The sequence below is a fragment of the Schistocerca americana genome, chromosome X (genome assembly GCF_021461395.2).
Source record: "Schistocerca americana isolate TAMUIC-IGC-003095 chromosome X, iqSchAmer2.1, whole genome shotgun sequence".
Lineage (NCBI taxonomy): Eukaryota > Metazoa > Arthropoda > Insecta > Orthoptera > Acrididae > Schistocerca > Schistocerca americana.
The window spans coordinates 748,712,209-748,728,706 of record NC_060130.1 but is presented as its reverse complement, the minus strand read 5'-3'; the positions used below and the strand labels follow the sequence as shown (position 1 = coordinate 748,728,706).

General features: G+C 44.4%; 1 protein-coding gene and 1 pseudogene across 1 annotated transcript in view; one reads left to right on the top strand and one right to left on the bottom strand.

The window, feature by feature from the left end:
- LOC124554815 (ecdysone-induced protein 74EF) overlaps window positions 1-16,498 on the bottom strand; it is an 893,955-nt gene that overhangs the window by 608,021 nt on the left and 269,436 nt on the right. The window lies entirely within an intron of this gene.
- On the top strand, window positions 9,628-9,745 carry LOC124557619 (annotated as a pseudogene).

The window sequence follows — 16,498 nt, the reverse complement described above, 5'->3', positions numbered from 1 at the left end:
CGATGCAGCAACTGTGACATATTTTCAGTAGCAAAAAACAGTCTAGGTTACAAATATAGCATAAGCTTTATTGACGCGTTTCGTCTTTTTGAGGCATCTTCAGAAATCGTATAGATATTGCGGGTAACGCGTTAGTCATAGGCAGTCGAAATTCTGCTGTGCATCTTCGGCATAGCTGCATGTCTTCGCCGAAGGTGCACACGAAAATTTCGGCTTCTTATGATTAATGCGTTAGTTGCAGTTTCTATACGATTTCTGAAGATGCCTCAAAAAGACGAACGCATCAATAAAGCTTACTATTTTCGCAGCCTGGGCTGTTTCTTCCTACTGAGAACATAAGTACGAGTAGACGAAATAATTAATATAACAGACAGTTCTTTCTAGCGATACATAGGGAACTACTACCTAAGAGCATGTGGTACGTTCGAAAACATAGCAAATGAAGCGGTCAGTCTAATCCTTACTCAATTGAGGTCAGCATTTTCTTCCGCCAACCCCTTTTATTGGCCGTTGTCGATAGCTGTTGTCCTCTGTTGTTATCGCTCCCCGATGGACGACTAGTATACATCTCTCCCAACACTGGAATCCAATTGTCATTCATTTTCCCTCCCTCCTCCTTCTTGTTATATTTATTTTCTTGCTTAACGTCTATATCGCCTCTGTGTATAGCCTCTCGTAGTAACCGTAGCAACCAGTGTGTGAATGGGAAGTTCGAAGAAGGTACAATTTCACTTGAAGATACCCTCTGCAGGTGGGGACGAAACGTTGGTTCCCGCCAAAACGTCGTTCGAACACGCCATAATAATGCGAAATTCTTTAATAACTGTTATCTCTATGAATTTCAGCTGAGAAGACAATATTTTCACTCCAAACAAAGTTGTAAAAAAGTAAATCCATACTTCCACATTAATATCATAAATGTGAAAGTGTGTTTGTCTGTTGCCTTTTGACGGCCAAACCATGGAAACGATTATGATGAATGTTGGTGTCAAGAAAAAGACCCCTAAGAGAGCGAAGTAGGGAATGGGATAGTGGGGCAGACTTCTTTGAAAATCAGTGAACATAAACCACGATGAAAGTTATTAAATTAGTTGTATAATGTATACGTCGCATAATGTGTAGTTACTTCAATAGTGCGATGCATAGATGCAGGCTCCTGACCACGTCTCTCCGCACGCGCGCAGCGCTCGCAAGCTGACGTTATTGCACGTACAGTAGCTTACTTATTCACCATCACTCATCATAACAAAACTAATGCTACGCGAGCGCAGCCGCGGTAAAAGCCAGTATTTACATACACTGAAGTGACAAAAGTCTTGGGATACCTCATAACATCACGTCGGACCTCCTTTTGCCTGGCATGGTGAATCAACTCGACGTGGTATGGACTCAATAAATCGTTGGAAGTCCCTAGCATAAATTTTGAGCCTTGCTGCCTCCATAGCCGTCCATAATTGCGAAAGTGTTGCTGGTGCAGGATTTTGTGCACAAACTGACCTCTCGATTACGTCCCATAAATGTTCCACGGGATTTGTGTTGGGCCATCTGGGAGGCCAAATTATTCGCTGGAATTGTCCAGAATGTTCTTCAAACCTATCGCGAACAGTTGTTGCCCGATGACACGGCGCATCATTGTTTGAGAACGTGAAGTCCATGACTGGCTGCCAATGGCCTCAAAAAAATGGTTCAAATGGCTCTGAGCACTATCGGACTCAACATCTTAGGTCATAAGTCCCATAGAACTTAGAACTACTTAAACCTAACTAACCTAAGAACATCACACACCCATGCCCGAGGCAGGATTCGAACCTGCGACCGTAGCAGTCCCGCGGTTCCGGACTGCAGCGCCAGAACCGCACGGCCACCGCGGCCGGCGCCAATGGCCTCCAAGTAGTCGAACGTACACATTTACAGTCACTGATCTGTTCAGCTGGACCACAGGACCCCGTCCTTTCCATGTAAACACAGCCCATACCATTATGGAGCTATCACCAGCTTGCACAGTGCCTCGTTGACAACCTGAGTCCATCACTTCGTGGGGTCTGCGTCACACTTGAAACCTACCAACAGCTCTTATCGACTGAAATAGGGACTCATCTGACCAGGCTACAGTTTTGCTGTCGGCTAAGGTCCGACCGACATGGTCACGAGCCTAGGAGAGGTGATGCCATGCTGCAAGCAAAGGCACTCGCGCCGGTCATCTGTTGCCATAGCCAAATGGTTGATTTGGCTCTGAGCACTATGCGACTTATCTTCTGAGGTCATCAGTCGCCTAGAACTTAGAACTACTTAAACCTAACTAACCTAAGGACATCGCACACATCCATGCCCGAGGCAGGATTCGAACCTGCGACCGTAGCGGTCGCGCGGTTCCAGACTGTAGCGCCTAGAACAGCACGGTCACTCCGGCCGGCTAGCCATAGCCCATTAACGCCAAATGCCGCCGTAATGCCCTAACGGATACGTTCGTCGTACGTCCCACATCAATTTGCGCGGTTGTTTCACACAGTATTGCTCGTCTGTTTGCACTGAGAACTCTACGCAAACGCCGATTGGCTTGGTCGTTAAGTGAAGACCGTTGGCCACTGAATTGTTCGTAGTGAGAGGTAAAGCCTGGAATTTGGTATTGTCGGCACATTATTGACACTGTAGGTCTCGGAATGTTGAATTCCCTAAAGGTTTCCTAAACTGGAATGTTCCATGAGTCTAACTACAACTATCATTCCGCGTTCAAAGTTAGTTAATTCCTGTCGGCGGCCATAACCACACCGGAAACGTTTTCACATGAATCACTCGAGTAGAAATGACTGCTCCGCCAATGCCCTGCCCTTTTATACCTTGCGCACGCGATATTACCGCCCTCTGTACATGTGCATATCGCCATGCCGTGGCTCTTGTCACCTCAGTGTACATGAATGAGGCCTCAGAACAAAAGCAAGTTCCTCATGTTCATTGCGAAGTTCTTGAGAACCCTTGCAGACAATACTGGTCACCTATGTATCGATGGTATCTCCTACTGACGAGCTCAGCATTCAATACAGTATCAACCAAAATACAGAACAGAACATTAGGCAGACGAAGGGTCCACAGGTTAAAATCGACATCTATGCGCGCCTCAGAACGCGATCCCGATACCCATACGTGAGTGGAAACGCGCCATGGCGAGTACCGATGAGTAGGTGTATACTTAGAATATACGGACTCCTACGTCCTGCTATGGTCCTCCAGACATGATGCGCAGACATGTGACACTTTCCGGCAATATCATGTAAGGACAAGCAATAGAGGCATTCCGATGCGTTGTTCCTACCTAGTTGGGTAAGTAACAAAAGCTTCTCCTTTCGTGGCTCAGTGAAACATAGTAGAGACAACAAAAAGGACAAAAAATGACAAACAATACTGAACAAAAATCTATTCTATATCTGTAATATAATGATATCTTATTTTTATTTCATTTTAATGACATTCGGCATTGGGGCATGTGGACTTGTTGAAGGAGTTACCATAGACGAAACAAATGTGGTAAAACAGAAACTGCTTTTATCCTGTTGTTCACAAAAATAACATCAAAATCGCTAATACAATTGCACAATCGCATTTTCCCCTTGAAGAGATTTAACAAAGCCATCTGCAACTTAAATTAGTGGCTGCACTGTTACTTTAGCCCCGCTATTCTGAACGCGGTTCTAGTGGCTTAAAGAGTCTGTTACTTTGTAAGGATGTAACACATAAAGAGAGACAAACTGGCAGAACTAAGAAGCACATAAACACGTCGTAATAGGCACTGCCTGCCTTTGTTAAGTGCTGTTTTACGGAGCGAAAGCATTTGATAGCGTAGATGGTCTTCTGTTCGTCGGACAAAGAAGTTAAGCCCAGCGGTCCAGATGCGTTCACAAGTAGGGACTATATACTGATAAAGAGTTCCAGCCTCATCCTTCCATCCACTTTCGTAGTCACCCATTGGTTTGCATTAGGGCTGCTCACAACCGTTTACAGGACACACACTGCACACGGTACTCTGAGGACAGAGGAGAGTCCTGTGTCAGCGTACAATTACGCTACGATGAAAACATCTGTTAAAAGGGATCAGAACAGCTGAGTTCGAAATGACCAGTGACGTAACTATAGAAACTGGCATCCATGGCAGACATCGAGTTTGCCTTCCCACCGCTGGCGCCCACATACCCCGTCTTACACCCCCCCCCCCGTCCCTTTCAATTAATATTTATTCTCATGCTGCTTTCCGTAATTAATTCGTTTACCGAGATCACCACGACTTCACAATGAAATAAAAAGCACACATTTCAGTCGCTATTTCTTATATGATACAATTCGAAACAGGCAACAACACACAGTCCAAAGCTGCGGTGTGTGCAAAAACTAACGAGTCCTTTATCACCGTTTCGGTATCGATTAATGCAAAGATGTAAACAAAAATCAACAGGGGCAAAATATAATTACATCTAGCAGGCGAAGACAAGAATGAAGCGTCCCTGTATCATGGAAAGGTAGTTCTTACAGAAACACTGTCTAGTCTGAATCTGTCATGATTCTCTTTCATACATCTCCATCACCTTCCCATGATAAAGCGGGCGTAGATTTAAAAAGGTGGGGGTGGAAGTGATGGGTGTCGCCACAACATTTTAGTAGAAGCCTTTGTATGTGTACATACGTTAATTTCCAAATTTCACGCTAACTTTCGGAGAACAAGCTAGCACGAAAACTAAAGTGTCTCGAAAATGGTGAGGAGTTTATGAGTTACAAGCTACGTTTCACACGGGACACTATTTAGTTGCTTGAGTGAAGACCTGTTCACGAAGATGGTATTTCGTCCTGACCGGGAACACTTCAAGCAAGTAAATGCACACAATCCCAGGCTGGCCTCATCTGCTGTCAACAACAAATCCGACACAATTCGCGAGTCCACAAGTAAAGCCGGGAAATACGTGAAGCTGAATAAAGAAAGACAGATTGGAAAGAGTCTCTACTAATACAAAAAATGACAGAAAAACTGACTTTCCGAACCTAGGCAGAAGCCGCTCATTTACACTCTCGTATAACCATAGCCTGCAGACCTGTGTTCATAATCGTAGTCCGTTGTGAAAAACTGCTAAAGTGCGTGCACACTTCAATTTTATAGCGTATAAATTATGATGTTGTAGCCGGCCGGGGTGACCGAGTGCTTCTAGGCGCTTCAGTCTGGAAGCGCGCGACCGCTACGTTCGCAGGTTCGAATCCTGCCTCGGGCATGGATGTGTGTGATGTCCTTAGGTTAGTTAGGTTTAAGTAGTTCTAAGTTCTAGGGGACTGATGACCTCAGAAGTTAAGTCCCATAGTACTCAGAGCCATTTTATTATGATGTTGTAAATGTTGTTGTAGTTTGTTGCTGGTAGGGTTCTTAAAGCGATTATATGATACACAGACTTCTCAAATTTTCGGAAGAGTGTCTTTCAGATGCTATATTTTTCTGAATTATAGTTTCTTGGACATAACGCTAAAACGATCTATTACGCACCTGCGTAAACAAATTATTATTATTGTTCTATTAAAACGTTATGCATTTCATTGAGTTTATTACTAAAACCTTAGGCATCTATTTTATACTAATACGAAACACGACGGCAGCCTGTATTTCGGAGAGCCGGGAGATTGGGGGGGGGGGGGGGGGGGGAGGAGGGTGAGAGAAAGAGTAACGTAACAAACGGTGCCCCCCGACCACCTCCCAACACAGAACCGAATCCTGGTACCGCGCCTGATTTAAAACTCTCCATTCAGTCCCCTTCTTCTTTTTCTTGCCCTTCCTTTTTCACCCTTCTCTTTTCCCCGTTTCTTCTGCCCTTCCTGATTTTTTTCATCTGTCTCAAAAATGCGCCTCCACGGAAACGGCGACCATAAAACTGGAACTAAGGACTGGGCAGACAGACGTCCTAAGACCACGTAAGTCATCTAGAGCTTTAGCTACTTTTGGCTATCGGTATAAGTTTGCATTTTACAAGGCCCAGTCACATTGATGTTACCACCTGGTCATCTGACATCCAAATGGGCAAGGCTTGCGGGCTAAGGCCGAAAGCATTTCCGAAAAGGCGAAGTTTGTAAACTGTTCGCGTGGTGCCGTGGTTAAAGAGTGATGTCCATGGGAAAATGGCACTATCCAAAGCCGGCGCCTAGGCATCTGTGGTGCACCACGGGCCGTACATGACACGGGTGAACCACGGCTGCTGAGACGTGTACAGCCGAACAGACGTGCAACTGTTGAACAACGCCCCCCCCCCCCCTTTCCCGCTCCCCAGATGAACCAAGGGGCTACCAACTGTGTCTCTTCAACGACCTTTCAGCGAACGTTGCTGCATATAGGCTTCCGCAGCAGGTGCCTGGTTCACGCACTTCCGGTGACTGCCGTTCATTCGCAACGTATGATGGAATTTGCAAGCCAGTACCACAACTGGACGTTCACAGGTGGCCTTTTCAGATGAATGACGTTTTGTGCTACATCGGACAGATGGTCGTTGGCGTCTACGGCCCTGCAACAATCGTCAGAAGAACCAGGCTGGAAGAGGGGGCGTTATGCTTCGGGAAATATTTTTGTGGCATTCCCTGGGTGATCTCGTCATTCTGTAATTCTCAATGCATCAACGTATGTATGATCTACGCTTGGGGACCATACTCAGGCTTTTGACAGGTGGTCACATTAATGTGTCTGGACAGTTTAATAGTGATTTTTAACTGTCTTACAATACAGACACAGATATTTCACAATTTTTGTCGATGGACTGACATTTGAGTTTTGTCAGCACTATAATCGATCGACACCGCGTTGCCTTAGGGCCTGATCGCGGAGTTTAGTTTTTAACAGTACTTCCCTACGAAACATCCTGCAGAGTCCTTACGACGAAACAAGGCTGCAGGTGATATATTGTATTCGTGATTCAAGAAGATGAGCATAAGATCGCGAAAGCAGCAGTGATTTTAGCGGCGTTTGCATTGAGCTGCGTGGGTGGTGCTGTGGCTGTGCCTGTGCTGAGCACAGCACGGCCCGCCGCGGCGCCTCAGCACTTTGCCAGCACGTAGGAGCAGGGCCGTTAGGCTCGTCTGCAGCCGACAGACCGCTGCTTTTTTTTCACTTTAATGTCTCATCGACTGACTGGCCGTTACGTACTACGAACTAGGTATATTTTTACTGTTTTTACAGTGGTTTACCTTCCAGGCCACGACATGCTTGTTCAACAAGATAAGGTTGGTAGAAGGTAACGCTTGTAGCTTTGTTGAAGGAGGAGGAGGAGATTAGTGTTTAACGTCCCGTCGACAACGAGGTCATTAGAGACGGAGCGCAAGCTCGGGTGAGGGAAGGATGGGGAAGAAAATCGGCCGTGCCCTTTCAAAGGAACCATCCCGGCATTTGCCTGAAGCGATTTAGGGAAATCACGGAAAACCTAAATCAGGATGGGCGGAGACGGGATTGAACCGTCGTCCTCCCGAATGCGAGTCAAGTGTGCTAAACCTTTATTGAAGAAGCCATTCCGACATTTCTGGGACCACGGAAATCTTACATCGACGCTTCAATACTTCGTCGAACTTACATAAAACATGTTTCTGTTGTTCATAATCAGAATCCCCTTCTAGCGAATACGAGCCATAGGCACTTCACTACCTCACCGCATCAGCAGAGCTAATGCCCTTTTTCTATTAACTCAACTTTTTGTAATACGTCATACTCCATTGAAGAATATTTTACAGGGTCCAAGTTTAACTTCTCATATTATACAGAGATCGGGCGTCTCTTGCAACGATGATACAATGTTCGGATTAGAAGATTTCAACTGACTCTACTCTATTCGAACCGGACAGCAACCTCTGGGACTTGGACGGTAAATAGGAGTAATTTGTGTAATGTCTTTTCTTAACAACAAGGTGAATACGTCTGTCGAAATGGCTTCATATAATGACAGTTCACTTAACTATAGACATTTCAAACTGTTATGTTTAGTGTCTGAATGATTGTCGGCGGAAGTTTGCTTATTGCGTGACCAATTGATACCTAAACTATAAATAAATAATACTGCTACCGTCTTAAACCTTTATATCTTTCTACCCCATACTATCGAGTTATGTTAAATTAAGCACTGAAATCTTATTACCGAGCACTTTCCTTCCCTCTGCGATCCCAGTAGTATTGAAATAATGTTACTACCCTCTACTGTGTTCTCTTCTTGAACGAGTTTTTGACATGAGGAATCACAAGTCGCTCCATGACTCATGTCTTACATAAGATTTTAGCCATCTCCATGCTGAATTAACGTGCTCATTACGGCATCGGAGAAAGAAAAGGACAAATTGTTTCCTTGTGACAATGTCTATAAGAGCACTGTTCTTTCCTAATCATCTATCGGTGAATGATATACGTGTTCTCTGTTCACAGTATGTACTAGAGACTGAAAGATTGACTAGAAGCGAAAACAATAAGCTTCCAGTATACATGCAGAACATCACTCCTATTTCATCAAATATTCTTTTGATGTGTGTATGACTCTTTCGAGGGTTGTATCGATCTGCAGAAGCTCAACTGATTGTCGAAAACGAAGCTATCTTCTTATTTAGGCTAACAAACCTTTGCACCCGAATTGCACTTTTACACTCTGGATGGTTCTAATCTATTATACGCGTAGACTTAATTATAGATTCTAGTCATTCCGAAGATACCACTCCTAATACTTCAACTACCAAAAGACAGCTAAACTGCGAGTATATAGATGCGTTAGGTAGTAAAGGCTGTACCACGTCGTAAGACTAAAGACGGAGGCGAAGCTGGCGTTAGCCGCAACTTCAAGAGTGCTTCTAGTCAAAGGCACCAAGCAGGGTACATAGGGTACTAGATTCGCATGTGGGAAGAGGGCTGAATTTCTGCCTCAGCCTTGTTCAGTCTGCATATGTGCTCCTTCACTAATGGAATCGCTGTCGATGGGCCATTATACCACAATTTTCTTCCCTCCTTATTAGTTAAAGTATATTTTCTGGCTTTTATGGAAGGCAATGGATGTATTTTTGCTCGTAAAAAGTGAAAGTCGACTAGACACATTTCATGCAATATATTCCTGCGTATATGGATAAGGACTTGCCTGTCTCAAAAAATCTATAGTCATTTATTCGTCTGCTAGAGTGGGTTATCTTTGGCTGCGAACTACAAGGCATGCCTTAAGCAAGTCGCCTATATTCTTGACGTGAGTAGGGCAATATAATTGCATCGCGGGCAGAATCGGCTAGAGAGGGCCGCATGGCCACTGGACCAAGTTAAGAGGTCTCGTTTGCTTGCTGCTGATCTTTTCAGTATTGGAGCTTTGTCTTGAAATAAACGAACAGGCATTTGAAGCGACATCGTTGTGGATTATGGTGAGAAGGTTGTTTGCTTGTGCTGCACTTGCGATGTACTTTGTGGAACATCAGACTGATTCGCGCGAAATACTTTGCAGTCGTATTCAACGAGAGTAGCATCAGTTCTTTGTCCGAGTTCACCTTTGTTAGAGCAAGTGAGACTCAATATCCAATTTCCTTTCAGTCACCGAGAGTTGCAAGTTGCTTACCTTATTGTTTTTCCTTTCATAGAACAATATTATGGTTGTTTATGTGAATACAACCAGCGGCCTTGCCGCAGTGGTAACACCGGTTCCCATCAGATCACCGAAGTTAAACGCTGTCGGACTGGGCTAGCACTTGGATGGGTGACCATCCGGTCTGCCAAGCGCTGTTGGCAAGCGGGGTGAGGCAAAACTAAGGAGCTACTTGGGAGAGATGTAGCGGCTCCGGTCTCGTAAACTGACGTACGGCCGGGAGAGCGGTGTGCTGACCACGTGTCCCTCCATATTCTCATCCAGTGACGCCTGTGGGCTGAGGATGACACGGCGGCCGGTCGGTGCCGTTGGGCCTTCACGGCGTGTTCGGGCGGAGTTTAGTTCAGTTTTTTACGTGAATATAGCAGGTAATTAGTGTTTAACGACCCGTCAACAACGAGGTCATTAGAGACGGAGCAGAACCTCGAATTAGGGAAGGCTGCGGTAGAAAATAGGCAGAGGCCTTTCAAAGGAACCATCCTGACATTTGCCGCAAGTGATCTAGGGAAATCACGGAGTGCCTAACTCAGGATGGCCGGACGCGGGTTTCAGCCGTCCCTTTCCGAATGCGAGTCCAGTAGGTCAACATTGTCTGATTTTCCTTGTCTTTTGTAAACGTATGTCCATGTAAAGTCAACGGCGGGTGGAACCTACCTCCTCTAATGTAATAAAATCCATGACACATGAGGAATCCTATAATATCAACAGGTATCGATATCTTCATTTACAAAAGTAAAAAGTTTATATAAAAAACTGTGCCCATAAAAATACCAGCATTTGTACCTGACAAAGATCTAATCTCTTTGATTTTTATAGTAACTCTGTTTCTTCTTCATCGTGTACAGACATGGCAGCAAATTGTGATGAATGATAGTCAAGTCTTTGTGTGAGGCTGCAGAAAGCAGGCGTATTGTTCGAATTCTTAGCTCAAATTGTGTCACTACAACGCGTCAAAAGTTTCAGAATACAAACGTTGAGAGGTTCAGATACTTGACTTAATTTCGTAATTTGAGAGTTACCAGTTTTTCGCCGGCCCGGGTGGCAGAGCGGTTCTAGGCGCTTCAGTCTGGAACCGTGCGACCGCTACGGTCGCAGGTTCGAATCCTGCCTCGGGCATGGATGTGTGTGTTTTTCTTAGGTTAGTTAGGTTTAAGTAGTTCTAAGTTCTAGGGGACTGATGACCACAGCTGTCCCATAGTGCTCAGAGCCATTTGAACCAGTTTTTCGTAACCCTTTCATCAGTTAATTTTCTACATAACAGATCAGCTTGCAGACGTTATAATGATTCTAAACAAGACAACTAAGCCAACATCACGACAATCAGCTGCGTAAAAATTTCGTATCTTTGTATGCGAATATCTCCTTCGATGCAGCTCACCTCAAAACAATGATTAACGTTAGGTCTGCGGACTAGTCATTGAGTATGTGGCACTGAAGAGGCATATTACATTCCTCACTATTGACTCCCATTCATTTCCTGACACAGTGATTCCTTCTATAGTTTAATGGTGAACTTCTGGGTGTGCAGACGAGGTTTTATTTCCATTTTCGCACTATATTTCAGCGACGGACACAGTCGTCTTCTTCAGTGGCTGCGATTTCTGGTGTTGCTTGTACTCTACTTTCGAGTTGTGGCAGCGAGCACATGTAACATACCTCGCAGCACCTGAAGAAGACGAGTGGGTCGGTCATCGAAAATGGAAATACAAATTCTACTGAACTCCCAGAAGTACACCATTAATTAATCACGCCAAGAAATCCTGAGAGATGGCAAGGTATAATTTAGTTCGGGTATTTCTCAGACGCCTAGAGATAAATATTAATAAAATCTAAACTAGAAAAATTGGTTCAAATGGATCTGAGCACTATGGGACTTAACTTCTAAGATCATCAGTCCCCTAGAACTTAGCACTACGTAAACCTAACTAACCTAAGCACATCACACACACCCATGCCCGAGGCTGGATTCGAACCTGCGACCGTAACGGTCGCGCGGTTCCAGACTGAAGCGCCTAGAACCGCACGGCCACACAGGCCGGCTAAACTAGAAAATACCTGATTAAAAAAAAAAAGTACATGGCGAATATGAGAAGCAAGCTGCACTGTATATGATGTGCACAAAATTGTTATCAGTGTGCATGTAAGACTTTTCTTACGGGAAGAAATTATTCAGAAAACTTTCCAACGTCGAGCACTAGAAAACGGCACTTTGAAATAATGAAACACGAGAACCGTGTATTGGAGATGTAGTGGTAAGATAAACACAGAAGATTACTTCATGTAGCTTAAAAAAGGATTTAGAAATCACTTTTCATACATCAAGATCTAGAACTGATTGATCATGTTTCCTTAGCAATAATTTTTGCTGGATCCTTACCGAACGCTTCGGTACCCGTTTTAGGAAGGGACAGGAGCATCGCAAGTCAGTAGAACGCAGATCCTGGATGCATAGATGGTCACAACAGATGGACGACGAACAAACTGATCGTTTAATTTCCGACGTACAGTACTGAAAGTCAGTTATAGTTCTAGATCCTCTGGCGGACAATGTGCTCTTGTGAATATCTTTGTGTTTTAGAAAGAATTCAAGACTCTGTAAATGTTAAAATTTGCAAAATCTCTCAACATGGGCCTGGTGCTATTGATCGTAATCTCTCCAGCATAAAATAAGATTACAGGCCAATGAACTGAAATTCCCCAGTAAAATAGCAGCATACACAGAGTCAGATTATAAAGGAAATGCAGATATTAGGGAGGTATGGAAAATATTTGATTTAAATGAATAAAGTGAACAAAATAGGTAAAAATGGATCTCCCATCTGTTGCGAACGAAGAAGTCTATGTGCACCTGATCCCATCGGAAGTTCGAGTCCTCCCTCGGGCATGGGTGTGTGTGTTTGTCCTTAGGATAATCTAGATTAAGTAGTGTGCAAGCTTAGGGACTGATGACCTTAGCAGTTAAGTCCCATAAGATTTCACACACATTTGAACACTTTTTTTTAAGTAGTCTAAGATTATCACTATGTTTTAAGCAATATATTCCGCAAGATAAAAGATTCATTGTAAAAAGATGAAAGAACGAATTGTAGATGTAAGATTACAGGAGAAGTAGATACTAAAGTGCTACTTTTGCAGATGTGCTACAGTACTTACTGGAAGTAATGTCAAAAATTTCAAGTATGTCTCTTAATTCATAGGTGTTGAATTGTTTTGCAGTCTAAATCTCGGGAACGTCAGAGAAGAAACAAACTGGTGGGGATTGGCGACGAGCCATCCATCAGCGATGATTCACTCTCAGTGGGAGGGCAGTGCTGTACCGTGCCCCGTGTCTAATGCACACTCGTGCTACTACTTTTCGCGCTGTATGTTACGTAATTTCCGCCATCTAATCGAACCGGTATCCTGTCGGCTCTAGTTCACTGACTGCAGTTACTACAGTCTAGTTTCTTAACACGTTATCGCCTCTATGCACAGATGAGGCTTGTTTTCGACTTTCTTCCGCAACGATGCTGCGAATTAATTCAAATGGTTCAAATAGCTCGGAGCACAATGGGACTTAACATCTGAGGTCATCAGTCCCCTAGAACTTAGAACTACTTAAACCTAACTAACCTAAGGACATCACACACATCCATGCCCGAGGCAGGATTCGAACCTGCGACCGTAGCGATCGCGCGGTTCCAGGCTGAAGCGCCTAGAACCGCTCGGCCACACCGGCCGGCAATTAATTCAGGAAGTGGGTTGGTGGCTGAGGATGCACAAACGAAACAAAGTTATGTTTTTCTTTCCGACTTTCCAGCCCACTGTTCACGAACTGACCTAAGGAACTTCAGTGAGGGAAAACAATATATTTTCGTGTTGACGGTCCAAAACTTCCGGGTATACCATACCTGAAGCCTTTGCGAGACGTAACGCAGTTGGATGTTACATGATCGATCAGCCCACACGGAGCACTGACCCTAAAGGAAAACAAGCGCTGACGCAGTAACATTTTTATCAGCGTTGAGCGTATAGACTAAATCTTAGCAGCGGGATCGTCAGACATAATTCGGAGAGGTACCAGGCGTATTTGCTAGAAATAAATTACCGCCTATATCCGAAGAAATGTTTTGGTGCTCAAATCGTAATATTCAAGAGTGTATTTGAAATGAAATACAGTGAAAACATCCAGCTATATCAGTATGAAACATTATCTACCGGACACACACACATAATTTAAATTGCTTGAATTATTCTTTATAATTCATCAATAATCGCTGCCACACACTGTCTGCAAAGTATGTAAGTTACCCAGTTTGAGCTCTAAATTTTTGTAACTGAAGCATCTACATTCATCTGTTGACAGGAAAAAGTATCTAGTATAATTTTAAAAGAGAAGGAACAATGTTCTTCGAACTTTGTAGAGTGATAGAGCTACGGGGACGCAGGAAAAATACGTGTGTATATCGTGCTGACAGCTACAGAGCGGAGCAGAAAAATCATCGCTTCCAGGTATTCTCCACGATAATACAATTTTCCTTTTTATATCTTTCGCTATAGCCCAGGACATGAATAATGACTCTGAGCTCAGACAGAAACTATATGTATCACAAGTAACACAGGGATTCAAACTTTATAAAGTTTTAGTACGAGGGAGTGCTGAAAAGTAATGCCTTCGAATTTGTAAGGTGAGCTCTCTTTAAGTTTTTTAAAGAAAACAAACGTTATTAACATTCTACATTTTTATTCTGTATGTCTGCACATTTGCAGCCATCTGCCGCTAAAAACCCTCTAACTGGAGCGTGTAATACACTACTGGCCATTAAAATTGCTTCACCACGAAGCTGACGTGCTACAGACGTGAAATTTAACCGACAGGAAGAAGATGCTGTGATATGCAAATGATTAGCTTTTCAGAGAATTCACACAAGGTTGGCGCCAGAGGCGACACCTACAATGTGCTGACATGAGGAAAGTTTCCAACCGATTTCTCATACACAAACAGCAGTTGGCCGGCGTTGCCTGGTGAAACGTTGTTGTGATGCCTCGTGTAAGGAGGAGAAATGCGTACCATCACGTTTCAGCCTTTGATAATGGTCAGATTGTAGCCTATCGCGATTGCGGTTTATCGTATCGCGACATTGCTGCTGGCGTTGGTCGAGATCCAATGACTGTTAGCAGAATATGGAATCGGTGGGTTCAGGAGGGTAATACGGAAAGCCGTGCTGGACCCAACGGCCTCGTATTACTAGCAGTCGAGATGACAGGCTCCTTATCCGCATGGCTGTAACGGATCGTGCAGCCACGTCTCGATCCCTGAGTCAACTGATGGGGAAGTTTGCAAGACAACAACCATCTGCACGAACAGTTCGACGACGTTTGCAGCAGCATGGACTATCAGCTCGGAGACCATGGCTGCCGCTACCCTTGACGCTGCATCACAGACAGGAGCGCCTGCGATGGTGTACTCAACGACGAACCTGGGTGCACGAATGGCAAAACTTCATTTTTTCGGATGAATCCAGGTTCTGTTTACAGCATCATGATGGTCGTATCCGTGGTTGGCGACATCGCGGTGACCGCACATTGGAAGCGTGTATTCGTCATCGCCATCCTGGCGTATCACCCGGCGTGATGGTATGGGGTGCTATTGGTTACACCTCTCGGTCACCTCTTGTTCGCATTGACGGCACTTTGAACAGTGAACCTTACATTTTAGATGTGTTATGACCCGTGGCCCTACCCTTCAATCGATCCCTGCGAAACCCTACATTTCAACAGGATAGTACACGACCGCATGTTGCAGGTCCTGTACGGGCCTTTCTGGATACATAACTGTTCGACTGCTGCCCTGGCCAGTACATTCTCCAGATCTCTCAACAATTGAAAACGTCTGGTCAATGGTGGCCGAGCAACTGGCTCGTCACAATACGCCAGTCACTACTCTTGATGAACTGTGGTATCGTGTTGAAGCTGCATGGGCAGCTGTACCTGTACACGCCATCCAAGGTCTGTTTGACTCAACGTCCAGGCGTATCAAGGCCGTTATTACGGCAATAGGTGGTTGTTCTGGGTACTGATTCCTCAGGATCTATGCACCCAAATTGCGTGAAAATGTAATCACATGCCAGTTCTAGTATAATATCTTTGTCCAATGAATACCCGTTTATCATCTGCATTTCTTCTTGGTGTAGCAATTTTAATGGACAGTAGTGTATAACGGTGTAACTACGTCGGTGCGTGAGAAATGGCGTGCTGTAACAGAGTTCCAAATTCAAAGAGTTCGTTCACACATGGAGCACTCTCTCGTTCATCATGACAATGCCAGACCATCCATGAGCGCTCCAACTTCGGCAACAATCCGACGCCTTGGGTCCACTTTCATCGATCATCCTTCATACAGTCCCGTTTTGGTCCCATCCGATTTTCAGCGGTTTTCAAAACTTAAAAAACGTTAAAAGACGAATCTCGTGCTTCGTTCTCGAAAAAAAACGAGGTTTCGCGAAAGCACGTAACATTTAATGAGTGAATTTACACTAAAGCGCCAAAGAAACTGGTATAGTTATGCGTATTCAAATACAGAGATATGTAAACAGGCAGAATATGGCGCTGCGACCGGCAACTCCTACATAAGACAACAAGAGTCTGGCGCAGTTGTTAGACCAATTACTGCTGCTGCAATGGCAGGTTATCAAGATTTAAGGGGGTTTGAACGTGGTGTTAAAGTCGGCGCACGAGCGATGGCACACAGCGTCTCCGAGATAGTGATGAAGTGGGGATTTTCCCGTACGACCATTTCACGACTGTACCGTGAATATCAGGAATCCGGTAAAACATCAAACTTCCGATATTGCTACGGCGGTTGAAGGATCCGAAAAGAAAGGGACCAACGACGGCTGAAGAGAATCGTTCAATGG